Raw genomic sequence first — 15508 nt, 5'->3', positions numbered from 1 at the left:
AAATCTGATCTTAACTGTTGGGCAGGACTGGCTTCTTGGGTGTATATCCTGGGCAGTCACACAGGACCTGTGCTCAGAAGGGCCCCTTGCCTGGTTTAATACTCTGCTCTTGCCCTCTTGGAATGAGCTCTGCATTTTCATTCTGCCCTGGACCTTGCAAATTATATAACCAGCTCTGTTGCAATGATTTGCTTTTATTTTCAAAGGAAGAATGATGTAGTTACTTTCTAATGTATGACTAACTTCTTTTTTTAAATCTGAAGTTGGTGTTTATTCTATTTGGGTGTATTTAGGCTCTAAGGCAAAATGTCCCTTGTCAGAGTTGAAGTTGAATAAATATTTAAAGTACTAAACTCTAATTCCTTCTTCCCATTAACACCTCTCTTCTCTTTCCGGTCCATCAGGGCCTTTATGTTCCTTCCTGGACTTCCCTCAGGTCTTCTTCCTGATGTCCCACCATGAAAAATGCAACAAGCATATATATTTTTCATTTAGAGACATACCTATCAAGACATACTTCCTTTCTCTTCCAGTACCACACAGATCTAGACTGTGCCATTGGAACGCAGCCTCAGATGATATTTTAGTAATTCCTCCGAGGTCTTTTCATCATGGCCTAAACCATGACGGGAAAGGGGTCTGTCACGGAGAAAGTGCTCAGGGGAGAGCATACCTGCTTTAGGACTTCCCTGATCCTCACAGAAGTGGCCCCTTTTATTCTGTCTTACCAGTGATGCACTCCACACCAAGGACAAAGGGAGAGAAATGAAGGACATGAGGGAGAAAGTATCCTATTTTTTCATGCATTCATTCCCAAGACTCAGCCTTTTAACCTGAAACATCGATTCTACTCTTTAAAAAGTCTTCAGGTGAACAAATCCAAGCACTCATTTCAAAACCCTGCATGCTTGGCCCTGTGGGCTTTGCCTGTATTCTCAGTCTTAAGATGATACCCACATGGGCTTTGAAACATTTGTAAGTTAGGAAGCAAGTCTAAAGATTTTGTTACCTCTTGAAATAGTGAAATTAAAACAACAACATCAACAACTTTCACTTTTGAAGGACAAAATTTGCAGGCTTGTCTCTGTAACCATGAAGTTGCCATGTCAGCAAAAGCCCTTTGTTCACCACAGGAAGCAATCTGGTCATAACAACTTCCTTTCTAACAGTTCAATAGAACTATTGTCTTTGAAGCTTATCAGATAGACCCACTACCAGAAATCCCCACTGGCAACAAAATAGAAATGATCCTTTTTTATAATCAAGGAACTCTAGTTCTCTCAAAGTGGCTACATTTTATTTTGTTTATATTTTCTTTGTTTATTAAATTAGCTTAATTTTGGTGATAGATTTGAAAGTGGAGAACGTAAGTAGGTGACACTGATTCACTGAATTAAAACTACGTTTGTGACTTGAAGCAGACTTACGAGAGAGGGATAAAGGACTATTTAGAAGATGTTTGTGGCTTCCTATCCTACTGCATTTTCACTAAGAATAGTTGGTAGGCAGTTAACTATGATGCAGTCTGTAATGTCAGCCTTGTCTGCAGAGTCAGAAGTTTTTCTCCGAAAAACTTTTTTTTTTTTTTTTTTTTTTTTTTGCGGTACGCGGGCCTCTCACTGTTGCGGCCTCTCCCGTTGTGGAGCACAGGCTCCAGACGCGCAGGCTCAGCGGCCATGGCTCACGGGCCCAGCCGCTCCGCGGCATGTGGGATCTTCCCGGACCGGGGCAGGAACCCGTGTCCTCTGCATCAGCAGGCAGACTCTCAACCGCTGCGCCACCAGGGAAGCCCCGAAAAACATTTTTTTAAACCATAAACCATTGAAGTGCCTCCTTATTTTTAGTTTGAGGGATCTTTATCCTTTGTGTTACCTCCTGCTCCCCTACTTCATATTAGATTTTTTTTCTGCTCAGCTATTATACTGGTAAGCCCCAGAAAGTCAATGCATGACCTCTTGGGTTATTTAAGAATAATGACTTAATCTCTTGTGGAAAAAAAAACCCTTCTCAGGCATTCTTTGAGGGAGATAACCTTCTTATTGGAATTCCTCAATCCCTCCCACATTCCTCAGTCTTTTCCCTCTGCATCAGCAACACTGAACTGGCAAAGAGACAAATTGCTATTTCTCCCTCTGCTTTTCTTCAGTTTTAGCTTAAATAACATTTCTACCCTCTAAACTTCCTCATTGCTGGTTACAGTGTTTCTTTCACTGGAATGACTGTGTCTTCTGGTGTTTTATGTACTTTCCCTTCTTCACTCAGTGACTCAGTCCATCTCTTTAGATCCCATCTTGCAGCATTCCCGCGCCTGTTTTCTTTGGACTGAACCTGACTCCCACACAGTCAAATTCCCTTTACACTCCCCTTAATGTACTTGCCAAGGTTGCAAGTGTGCTTAATTGTATCTTTTCTGCATTGAAATTTTACTTCTTCTCCTTTTAGTGTTTAAAAAAATTCAAGTTTTTCTTAGAAAAGATTACCCAGTCCAGTTCCAGTCAATTTTCTTCTCTTAGATTGGAAATTAAGATGTACAGAAAAAAGGACAGTAGGTTTTTACTGTACAGAATTAAAGGGTTTTGGGGCTTCTATTTTTCTTAGAGCCCTGAGAGTTTGGTGTCCCCTGAGACATGGTGGAGAGTCTCAGGTCATGCATCACTGTGATGCATGGGAAGTTCATCCCCAGCAAGCCAAAGAGGACTTTTAGATGTGTATAAAAAGAGGAAGCAAATTCCCAGAGGAAGTTGCAAGACATGGATATAAGAATGGAAGGAGAAAAAAATTGCTGAGAAATTAGTTAAATGAAGTCATGGTTAGTTTAGAACAGGGGTAAAAGTTGGTAGTTTGGTCTTTGTTATTCCTACAGCTTCATCCTTGCTGCACTCTTCTGTGTGCATCTACTTCATCTGGGCTTCACTTAGGTACCCTGCCTGGTCAGACCCCCACTAACCGAGGATGTGGTGTGAGATATGGCACCACATCGCTGTGGGCTTCCTTCGCTTCGTGATTTCCCAGATTGAAGCAGCAGTAGCAAATCTGCCTCTCCCTAGATCCCTCCATGAGCCCTTCCCTGCTGCCTGTGCCTCTGATAACTGACTGCATGATAAGGCAGTGTGCCAAGCGTAGGGAGAGATATGGCACCATCCGGGTTCTTAGGCTGAGCTGGGGCTGACGTCAGGGCCAAGCGCTAGCTGCATTCTCATTCTGGTGGCAGGCAATGCTGGGTTGTAAGGGTTCCTTCTGATAGATAGCATGAAAACAAGATGGAAACCATCAAAGTGATATTGTTAGGTTTTGGTCTCAGAAGCAAAACAAGTGGGGTCTGTAGAGCTCTCTTGTAAGTATTCTGAAAGTTCAGACTTTGGCTGGCATAACAGGGACATTTTGTCTTGTCCACTTGTATCTGAGAAATGTTGGGAATTGGAACCTGAGCTTGGGTCTGGTTGACAGGTCAGTGACCTCTGTGGTCTTATAGGGAGTTTAAACCTTCATTTCACAGATGAAGATACTTGAGGCTCAGGGAGGTTGAAAGACTTATTGAAGGTGCACAGCCAGAGCTAAAACTCAGGTCTTAGGCACTCTATCTAGTGCTGCCCTATAGGTCTTATGCTTGCAGCTGCTGGCTGGCCCAGGATGCCAAGAGACAAAGACCTATGACATGTCTTTTTAATAAATTGGGCTTCCTCATGTTTACTTAGGAATAATACTTCTCTATCCATATTCTGAATAAAAGTGTAATGTGTACTCATTGTGGAGAATAGAAAATTTAGAAACAAAAGGAGAAAAAAATAATGATATTTTATAATCCTGTTACCCAGAGATGATCACTATTAACATTTTGTTGATTTCTTTGTAATCTTTTCCATGTGTAGATGTGTGTGTGTGTGTGTGTGTGTGTGTGTGTGTGCATTTACAAAATTGGGGTTATATATTTTATAATAGCTGGTATCCTTTAGTTGCAAATAACAAACAGACCTAGTTTCAAATTTAAGGAAGGAAAGGAATTTCTTGGCAGGCTACAAAATCAAAGAAACACCTAGGCCTTGGAAAAATAGTACCCAGGAAACTCAGCTGTTTTTATCAAAAGAGAGATTAAATACTGGATAGACCAAAATAACATTGGATATGGATGTCCTAGTTTTGAAATTTACAGTCACATCTTAGATGAATAAATGGATAAGTTTAAATTTCTTTGTAACCGAAGTCAATTTGTTGCCTGAGTAATTCAGTAATTCTCTCTTCCAGGTCATTATTACATTCAAAGTTCAGACCCCCTCTCAGTATTTCTCCTTTCCATCCCACCCTCCTCTGCCAATGCAATGGCCTCTGGGAACAGAGGAAGCTCATGCTACCATCCTGCTGCCAGGGAATAGGTATCTGGTCCTTGTGTTACCCTCCAGTCCTTTCTGGCAGTGTCTTGCCTTGTGTAAATTTTGCCTGTGGGCCCCTGGCCTCACTGATCTGCTGAGTATGTAGCACATCCTTTATGTTCTGGCCATGGGTAGTACAGTACAGAGCAATTGCTGCCAGGAGTTTTAGCATCTTCCCCTGCTGCTGCTGAAAGCTGATTGCCCCTGGCTCTAGTATGGGGACTCCTTATCCTCTGCTGTGGTCATTCCCTACCCCCACTCACTGGCTGTCTTATTATCCCCAGCTCCCTTCCATTTTCCTCTCCAGGAACCATAGGGCTTATTCGGGCCACTGGCTCTCTTAGGCCGCCTCTGTCTCTAGTCCTGATGTGCTGCCATTTATACCCCTCTGCAGCCACCCTATGTTGTCAGTGGGTATTCTGAAAGTGGCTTCCCCCTGATTTCATGGAGGAAGTAGAACAAAAGTACCTTTTTTCCCCCTCAGATCCTGAAACTTATTTGGAGCACAAGTGTCCATCCTGAATTTCTACCCAGGAAGGGGGACAGTCCCCTCAGTGACTGCAGGGCTCCTGCAACTGGACACCACCAAGTTGACTCCCTTTTCACCTACCCAGTCTCCAATACCCTGAGCCAGGCACCCTCATGCATGGGCATTTTCCTCACCCTGCTCAGTCTCCAACATCCATGCTAGGTCTTCCTTCTATGCAGATAGATGCTCCTATTACCTCATTCGGGGTCACCATGGCTTTCCCTATCCTGGTGCAAATGGGTATCCTGCTTGTCTCCACCTAAGGGCTTTTTGACTTAGTTGTTTTGGAAAAGAAGAGAAGAGAAAGTGGAAAGGAAGAGCTCTCTCTAGATCTCTATAATTATCTTTTTAATCTATGGGAATATGGTATGATTTAAAGATAATTTTACTTAAACTGTTATTTACTAAATAATTATTTATATTCCCATACAAATATTTTTGATTAGTATAATATACAGAGTTGAAATAAATGACAATTTTTATTTTCGAATTAAATGGTAGAAAGACAACCCTGGGAACAAGAAAGCAAATTTGAGATTTCATCTACAACTTAAAGAAGAAGAATAAAGTTGAATTTTAGCAAGGCTGAATTTTTCCTTTAAGAAGACAGTATGTAAAGTACAACTCAGGGAGGTTTTATTTTGTTTTTTTTTGTTTTTGTTTTTTTTTATAAATTTCTTTATTTTTTATTCTACCTTAAAAATTTTTGGCTGCATTGGGTCTTCATTGCTGCACACGGGCTTTCTCTAGTTGTGGCGAGCAGGGGCTACTCTTCGTTGCAGTGCGCAGGCTTCTCATTGCAGTGGCTTCTCTTGTTGTGGAGGATGGGCTCTAGGTGTGTGGGCTTCAGTAGTTGTAGCATGTGGGCTCAGTAGTTGTGGCTCACAGGCTTATTTGCTCCGCGGCATGTGGGATCTTCCCGGACCAAGGCTAGAACCCATGTCCCCTGCATTGGCAGGCGGATTCTTAACCACTGTACCACCAGGGAAGTCCCCTCAGGAAAGTTTTAAAATTAAAATTAAATAGAGAAAGCTATTCCTTAAAATGTGAAACCTCAGGATGAATAGATGTAATATGTCTGGGCTCTGTGACTGCAGTACATTTGTTACTCATAAGGGATTGTTCTCTAATACACATCTGTTTCTATCTAGAAAAACAAACAAAAAAGCCCTTTCTTACCCTTGGCTCCACTTCTTTGAATTATGTCAAGTAAAATTAAACACTGACAACCAAAAACTATCCAAAGAAAGCATGGATTTATATAAGCATATTTACGATTATAGGTATTACTGTAAAAGACTGCCTGTTGAGTGTTTTTGCTGTAGATTGTACTCTTCTTTTTACCACTAAATTCTTTAGTAGATACTGTTATTGCCTCAGTTTTGCCTCGAGACAGACTATCTATTCTACTTTTCCTCTATCAATTTTCAATTGACTAGAACCTAAATGTTGTCAGTATCTGGGGACACAGGGAAATAAAATGTCCCCATTACATTTCTTCCTTATATTACTGTAGACTCACTGTGAACTTCCTCTGTGATACTTCCCATAATTCTCTTGGGCCTACTTAATCCCCAAGAGTACAATGGCCATAGACTTCATAGAAATTTTGTGGGATTATTTGCATCACAGTTGATAACATGTTTTGAAGTATCCTCCTGTACTACATTACAGCAGACAAACAAACGTTTCAAAATTTCAGTCGTGGAATTTTGGTAGATCAAATTGTTTTAACTCAGCTTTGTTTTGCATTTTTCCCTTTGAGAATTTAACTACCAAAGTAGATTAAAGAGTTTATGACGACATAGCTATCTCATAGCATAAAGAGTACATACATTTAAATATATTCTTATATTAATTAAGTATATTAAGTAAGGGATTGAACCTGGGCCCTCAGCAGTGAGAGCGTGGAGTCCTAACTACTGGACCACTGGTGAATTCCCCCTGATTAAGTATATTGTTGATAGAAAAGAATATAGTTAATTTAAGCTGTGTCTTCATGTGATTCGTGTGTCCATTTTATTTTTTTATTTTATTTTTTGGGTTGTCCATTTTAAATAAATTGTTTACTCTGTTTTGGCAGTAGTTAACTTGAATTGTTTTCTAGTAAATTTTAGAATTTTGTAAACTTATTCTGGAACTTGCTGGCTTTGGCAGAAGAATCTTGGGTGCTCACTTGTCAGAAACAGAGTTCAAGGGGCCATTTCTTTCTTGTCGCCAACAAAACCCAAAATAGAAATAAGACCCAAAAATCCAGTTATGACAAGGTTGAGAAAAAGTATTAAGCCATATATACAGATGGACATGAGTCTATAGTATTGATTTTTTTAAGTCCCAGGATAGAAAAGGGGCCTCTTCCATGAGCAGGGGAGTACTTTTCCATCTGCTTCTAAAGATGACTGGAGAAAGTATTAATGGATTTTTAAAAATTAGCTTTTTATTTTAGAATAATTTTAATTCACAGAAAGTTGCAAAGGTAGTGCAGTTTCTATATACTCCTCATCAGTTTCCCTTAATGATATCCTTACAATACCATTGTACATTTGTCATAACTAAGAAGCCAGCATTGGTACATTGCTATTCACTGACCTTCATACTTTATTTGGATTTCACTAGTTTTTCCACTAATGTCTGTTCCAGGATCCAATCTGGGATACCACGTTGACATTTAGTCATCACATCTCGTTAACCTCCTCTAGTTCGTGACAGTTTCTCAATATTTCCTTGTTTTTCATGACATGGACAGTTTTGTGGTGTACTGGTCAGGTATTTTGTAGAATATTCCTTAACTTTGGTTTGTCTAATGTTTTTCTCATGATTAGAGTGAGGTTACGGGTTTTTGGAAAGAATATCACAGGGCTGAAGCGCCCTTCTCATCACACCATATCAGGAGTACATGCTATCAACATGACTAATCCTGGTGGTGTTAACCATATCAGTTTTTGTTTGCCAGCTTTCCCCATTGGAAAGTTACTATTATTCCATTTCCACACCCTATTCTTTGGAAGCAAGTCCCTAAGTCTAGCTCACAGTCAAGAGGGAGAGGGCATGTGGGGAATTAATTTTCACTTCCTGGAAAGGGAAGTATCTACATATATATATTTTTGGAAGTCATCTGTAAGAAAATTTTATTTGCTCTCCCTTATTTGTTTGTTTATTCACTCATTCATTTATATTAGTATGGACTCGTGTATTTCTTTTGTACTTTGGGTTGTAATTCCCTGCCACATTTTTTATTTTGTTGCTTAAATTTTTCTAGCTTTGGCCATTGGGAACTCTTTCAGGTTGGCTTCTGAGTACCTTTGACATGCCTCTATTTGTGTTTTGAGCTTTCTGGCACCGCAAGATGCTCTGGGCTCCTCATATATTTGTCCCACTCTAGCCCAAGAATCAGCATTTCTCTAAGAAATCCTCATTCCTTTATTGGAAAATGATATTTGGGTGAAATTTTATAGCCTAGGTTATAGCCTAGGTAGACTTAGATAGAACTCAGACAGTTTTCACAATAGTGATCAAAGGCATCATCCAAAGTCTAGGAATTTTACTGGAAACCACCCTACTGAAGAATTTTATGAAAATTCCACCAAAGGCATTTAAGTGAATTATAGGATTGAAGAACAGTACTCATATTATATCATCTTGGAAATTTTCATTAGGGTGAGCAGGATTTATTAAACTGACAGTATATTAAATCTCTATGATTCATACCTGAGGGGCGTTGCAGTGGAATTCAGTGGACTCTGAGAACAGCTTGCATGAACTTTGTTGGAACTTAGGTAAACAGGAGCAAAATCTAAAAGTAATACATAGAGTCATGCTTAAAAGAAATTCTATGGTTAATTTTAAAACTTTTTTTCCCCTGGATTAATATGTGATATTAATTGTGATATGATTGTGACATTAATTGTGATATGATTCCTAAAAGTGTCTGACATTCTAGTTATATTTCAAAAAAATGTGGCTTGCATAGTCAAAGTCACTACAAAGAGTATAAAGACATATGAGAAAGTACTTCTGCCTTCCAGGGAGGTAAATAATACAAGGAAACACTATGTGGTGGAAAAGACAAGTATTAATGAAGAGCCTTGGGAACTGTATGGTAAATAAATTCAGTGGCTATGGCAATGGGATCCCTGTGAAGGCAGTAGAGGGCTGTATCTTTAGAGGTGCCAAGAACCCATGATTCTAGGCAGATGGTTGTGGTGTATCTGTGAGAGGGGGAGGAAAACTGAGATAGTGAAAGAGATTGGTTCCTCTCTTTCTCATGAGAGAAATATACTCACTAGTCAGGGAGCAAATGAGGTTGAGTCCATGGGACATGAAGTCCAAAGAGGGTGGGAAAATCAAACAGCAGGACCATAAGCAGGAAGCAATACTTTGGTGAAATATATTTGTTTAGAAATCCTTGGCTCTAAATCGCTCACACACTTTATTTTAAAATATGTTATTCAGAGTCAGGCCACAAAGTGGCTTAGAAGAAACTAGAGCCAAGAACTAGAAAGAACAAAGGTATATCCAGAGCAAATATTCAGTCTTATGAAATCTTAGTAGGGGAGATATTTAGCCAGCTAGTTAGGAACCTCAACAAAATGAGTGCTGATGGAGAGTTCTCTATTTTGATTTTCCACTAAACTCTCACTGCCTTACTTTTTTTTCATGTGGTGAATAATTCATTTTAAAATTTTATTTATTTTATCATGATAAAATATGCATAACATAAAAGTTACCATTTTAATCGTTTTTAAGTATACATTTGAGTGGCACTAAGTACATTCATATTATTGTGCAACCATCACCACTATTCATATCTAGAACTTATTCTTCATTCCATACTGAAACCTGCACCCAATAAACAATTACCTCCCATGCCTCTCTCCCTCCAGCCCTTGGTAACCACCATTCTGCCTTCTGTCTCTATGTATCTGACTACTTAGGTACCTCATCGAAGCAGAATAATATATGTCCTTTAGTGTAAGGCTTATTTCACTTAGCATAATGTCTTTCAAGTTTCATCCGTGTTGTGATGCTGTACTTTAATTCCTAGAGTAGTCATAGTCAAATTCTGCTGAGTTTTTGCTTTTTTCCTGAGGCAATTTCATAGCCTGAGGTAAATAGGAAGACACATGAAACACACATTGGAGGGGGAAGAGTGTGAGGCATCAATAGTCGGGGCAGGATATTGAGGCCCCAGATCCCTTAGCTACCAGAGATAGAGTTGGAGATTGAGGACCAGGCATAGCACTAGGGATGTGGGCAACGAAAGACCAAATCACAAGGCTGAGGCTGGTGATATGAGGCTAGGAGGCTGGACTGGGGCAGAGATATTAGACGAGAAGAACCTGGAATCCTGTGAGTCCTGGAGTTGTAGTGCATGTGGAGGTGACTCCAACAGTCACTAAAGGTGAAGGAAAAGACTCCAGTGAGTGACTCAGATACTGAGGAGGGGGAGGCCACTCTGGCTGGTTGATGCAGGAAAGTTTTTATAGAAAAGTTGGTATAGAAAGTGGGTAGAATTTGGACAGGCAGAGAGGCCTGGGATGATGATCTACTCAGAAGAAGTAGCATTAGGAGAGATAGGGGAGGAGGCCACTGCCAGATGCTTTCGGAGCTGAATAGCCCAATTCGACCCAGTCTGCAGAGGGTTTGTAAGGAATGAAGAAGATAGGAGTAGGTTGATGGCGCTGGCTTATGAAGTACACTAGATAAATGGGTCGGGTTCTTTTGTAAGCAATGGGCATCATCAGAAAATGAACCAAATTTATCCTTTCCTTTGCCTTGACTGCCATAGCCTTAATCTTGACCTTAATTAGAATACATTAGCCTTATAGTAGGTTAGCTAGGTTGGGAAATGTCTACATCTCCTATGAGAATATAAACTGCCTGAAGGCAGAGCTGTTTTATGTAAGTTCATGTCTCTCAGAGTGTTAAGCACAGTGTCTTAAACTTCCTAGTTCCTCAGTAAGCATTCTCTGAATGGAATGGTATTAAATTATGGGGTTTTGATGGGAGAATGGGGTAAAATGGTCAAGGCTCTAATCTAGGAAGATTAATCTGATGAGAATGTATAGAGAAATTGGAGAGGTTGACTGCTGGGGAAGCTTTTACAACAGTGAAGTGGTGAGGTAACTGAAGGCATTTCTCTTCTAGGCCTGGACAAGAAGGGAAAGATTGAAGAGAAATTTAATATCAATTAACCCAATCTTTACATGCCAGTAGCCTTTCAGTGGCAGCTCAAAACAGAGGTTAGGAAGAAAGAAAGAAAGAAAGCTGAGGAATGAATCATCAGTTACTCCTGCTGTATATTTTCTTCTGTGGAATCCTGAACAAGTTATTTAACATAAGGCCAACAAATATCATTTCTTTTTCTCAGAAATCACAGAAGCTGGTACTTCCATAGAAAACTCCATCTCTATTAGTCAGAAAGTAAAATTAATCTAGGTGTTCTCATTTTCTATTTGGACTTGTCTGACTAGTTGGTGACCTTGTGGGTTCTTTGCCTCATTTTTTTTTGTTTTTGCTGCACCGCGCAGCTTGTAGGATCTTAGTTCCCTGACCAGGGATTGAACCTGAGCCCCCTGCAGTGGAAGCGCAGAATCCTAACCACTGGGCCACCAGGGAAGTCCCTAGTGGGTTTCTTATAAGTGTGTTTCCTCCTGTCTGTGAACAGTAGAAAAAATATTATATTTGGCAAGATTTTTGTTGGCACATGGAAGCACAGTGAAGTGTTTCCTAGTTATATAGAAATAAGATTATTTGCTGAGAGTTAAGCCTATAAAATTCACCCACAAGCAGATTAGCCACCTGTACAAGTAAACCGATGAGAGATTTTCTGTAAATCTGGATCTAAAGAGTCTGGACAAACTTTGGGGCATACAAATTTCTCTGCAACGCTTTGGCACAAGAAAATCACAGTACTTCATTTTCCAAATCTAATGAAGTCTGGCTCCAAGCCCCCTCTTATGAGGGGGACTGGTGGTGAGATGCCAAACGTCAATCAGTGTTGAGGGCTCCTCCCCATTCCTAAGGGTTTATCTTCAGTAACTGCCCAGAAGCTTGTTATCTAAGCCCCAGGGATCCATTTTGAAGATGTGTCTCCTCTCACTCTTTCTCACTGGTCAGTGGGATGTTGGCCTTGTGTCGGGCCTCCTTCTTGTGCCATGCAGCTCCAGCCTCCCCCAGCCCTGGGTGCTTTGTGCTGGGAGAGCCCATGGCTTGGCATCTGTGACAACTCCAGATCCTGTCCCCATTCCATGTTGGAGATACTTCCCCCTCCCTGGTGGCAACTTCTACCATCTCTCCTCCACACCACTGCCTCTGGGGAATTAAGCTGAATCTCTTCCAACCTACCTCAAACACAAGCTGTTTACTTCCTTCCTGGTGAGGGAAGCAAGGAGCTAAACTTTTAGAAACCAGTGCTTCCTCTTTCCTGCAGTGGGGTAGGGAAAAGAGATTGCTATCTCTCCTTAGTGAGTCTATAGCAATGATAACAATATCAACAACTGTAGTAAAATAAGCTATAATAGCAACCACGACCTCAAAACAATCCCAAAATGTATGTTATTTTCTCATGTTAACTCATCTGATTACACACCACACACTGTAATCAAGGGGATCTGAGTGTATTCTCAGAGTAAGGGGTCTTAAACTTGACTGTAATGTAATAGGCTCAAGTAGAATCAATTTCTTTGTAACTTGCTTAGACAAAGACTGGTTAACCTCTGAATCTGATAAACAGAATGGAATCTGGAGAAAAGGTAGCCAGTGAGGGAGAATTTTTTTGTAAATTTTCAGCACTTTTTTTTTCTTTTTTTTAAAAATAGATCTTTATTGGAGTATAATTGCTTTACAATGTTAGTTTCTGTTTTACAGCAAACTGAATCAGCCATATGCATACATATATCCCCATATCCCTTCTCTCTTGATCCTCTTTCCCACCCTCCCTATCCTAGAGAACCCTCTAGGTCCTCACAAAGCATGGAGCTGATCTCCCTGTGCTATGCTGCTGCTTCCCACTAGCTATCTATTTTACGTTTGGTAGTGTATATATGTCCATGCTACTCTTACTTCGCCCCAGCTTCCCCCCAACCCCATGTCCTCAAGTCCGTTCTCAATGTCTGCATCTTTATTCCTGCTCTGCCACTAGGTTCATCAGTACCATTTTCTTTAGATTCCATATACTTGTGTTAGCGTACAGTATTTGTTTTTCTCTTTCTGACTGGCTTCACTGTATGACAGACTCTAGGTCCATCCACCTCGCTACAACGAGTTCAACTTCATTTCTTTTTATGATTGAGTTATATTCCGTTGTATATATGTGTCACATCTTCTTCATCCATTCACCTGTCAATGCACAGAGGTTGGATCCATGTCCTGGCTATTGTAAATAGTGCTGCAGTGAACATTTTGGTGCATGTCTCTTTGTGAATTATGGTTTTCTCAGGGTATATGCCCAGCAGTGGGATTGCTGGGTCATATGGTAATTCTATTTTTAGTTTTTTTAAGGAACTTTCATACTGTTCTCCATAGTGGTTGTATCATATTACATTCCCACCAACGGTGTAGGAGGGTTCCCTTTTAACCACACCCTTTCCAGCATTTATTGTTTCTAGCTTTTTTGATAATGGCCATTCTGACTGGGATGAGGTGATACTTCATTATAGTTTTGATTTGCATTTCTCTAATAATTAGTGATGTTGAGCATCTTTTCATATGCCTCTTGGCCATCTGTATGTCTTCCTTGGTGAAATGTCTATTTAGGTCTTCTGCCCATTTTTTAACTGGATTGTTTTTTTCATATTGAGCTCCATAAGCTATTTGTATATTTTGGAGATTAATCCTTTGTCTGTTGTTTCATTTGCAAATATTTTCTCCCATTCTGAGGGTTGTCTTTTTGTCTTGTTTATGGTTTCCTTTGCTGTGCAAATGCTTTTAAGTTTAATTAAGTCCCATTTGTTTATTTTTGTTTTTATTTCTGTTACTCTAGGAGGTAGGTCAAAAAAGATCTTGCTGTGGCTTATGTCAAAGAGTGTTTTTCCTATGTTTTCCTCTAAAAGTTTTATAGTATCTGGTCTTACATTTAAGTCTTTAATGCATTTGGCATTTATTTTTGTGTATGGTGTCAGGTAGTGTTTTAATTTCATTCTTTTACATATAGCTGTCCAGTTTTCCCAGCACCACTTATTGAAGAGACTGTCTTTTCTCCATTGTATATCCTTGCCTCCTTTGTCATAAATTAGGTGCCCATGTGTGCGTGGGTTTATCTCTGGGCGTTCTATCCTGTACCATTGATCTATATTTCTGTTTTTGTGCCAGTACCATACTGTCTTGATTACTGTAGCTTTGTGGTATAGTTTGAAGTTGGGGCGCATGATTCCTCCAACTCCACTTTTCTTTCTCAAGTTTGCTTTGGCTATTCAGGGTCTTTTGTGTTTCCATACGAATTGTAAGATTTTTTTGTTCTAATTCTGTGAAGAATGCCATTGGTAGTTTGATAGGGATTGCATTGAATCTGTAGATTGCTTTGGGAAGTATAGTCATTTTCACAGTATTGATTCTTCCAATCCAAGTACATGGTATATTTCTCCATCTGTTTGTGTCATTTTCGATTTCTTTCATCAGTGTTTTATAGTTTTCTGAGTACAAGTCTTTCGCCTCCTTAGGCAGGTTTATTCCTAGGTATTTTATTATTTTTGTTGCAATGGTAAATGGGACTATTTCCTTAATTTCTCTTTCTGATTTTTCGTTGTTGGTGTATAGGAATGCAAAAGATTTCTGTATATTAATTTTGTATCCTGCAACATTACCAAGTTCATTGATTAGTTCTAGTGGTTTTCTGGTGGCATCTTTAGGATTTTCTATGTAGAGTATCATGTCATTGGCAAATAGTGACAGTTTTACTTCTTATTTCCAATTTATATTCCTTTTATTTCTTTTTTTCTCTGATTGCTGTGGCTGTGACTTCCAAAACTATGTTGAATAATAGTGGTGAGAGTGGACATCCTTGTCTTGTTCCTGATTCTAGTGGAAATGCTTTCAGTTTTTCACCATTGAGTGTGATGCTCACTGTGGGTTTGTCATATATGGCCTTTATTACGTTGAGGTAGATTCCCTCTGTTCCCACCTTCTGGAGAGTTTTTATCATAAATGGGTGTTGAATTTTGTCAAAAGCTTTTTCTGCATCTATTAAGATGATATTATGGTTTTTATTCCTTAATTTGTTAATGTGGTGTATCACATTGATTGATTTGAGTATATTGAAGAACCCTTGCATCCCTGGGATGAATCCCACTTGATCATGGTGTATGATCCTTTCAATGTGCTGTTGGATTCTGTCTGCTAGTATTTTGTTCAGTAATTTTGTGTGTATGTTCATCAGTGATATTGGTCTATAATTTTCTTTTTTTGTGATATCTTTTTCTGGTTTTGGTATCAGGGTGATGGTGGCTTTGTAGACTGAATTTGGGAGTGTTTCTACCTCTGCAATTTTTTGGAAGACTTTGAGAAGGATCAGTGTTAGCTCTCCTCTAAATGTTTGATAGTATTAGCCTGTGAAGCCATCTGATCCTGGACTTTTGTTTGTTGGAAGATTTTTAATCACAGTTTCAATTTCATT

Source organism: Leucopleurus acutus (assembly GCF_964270905.1).
Source record: "Leucopleurus acutus genome assembly, chromosome: 4".
NCBI lineage: Eukaryota > Metazoa > Chordata > Mammalia > Artiodactyla > Delphinidae > Leucopleurus > Leucopleurus acutus.
Note: the sequence above shows the minus strand (reverse complement) of the source record.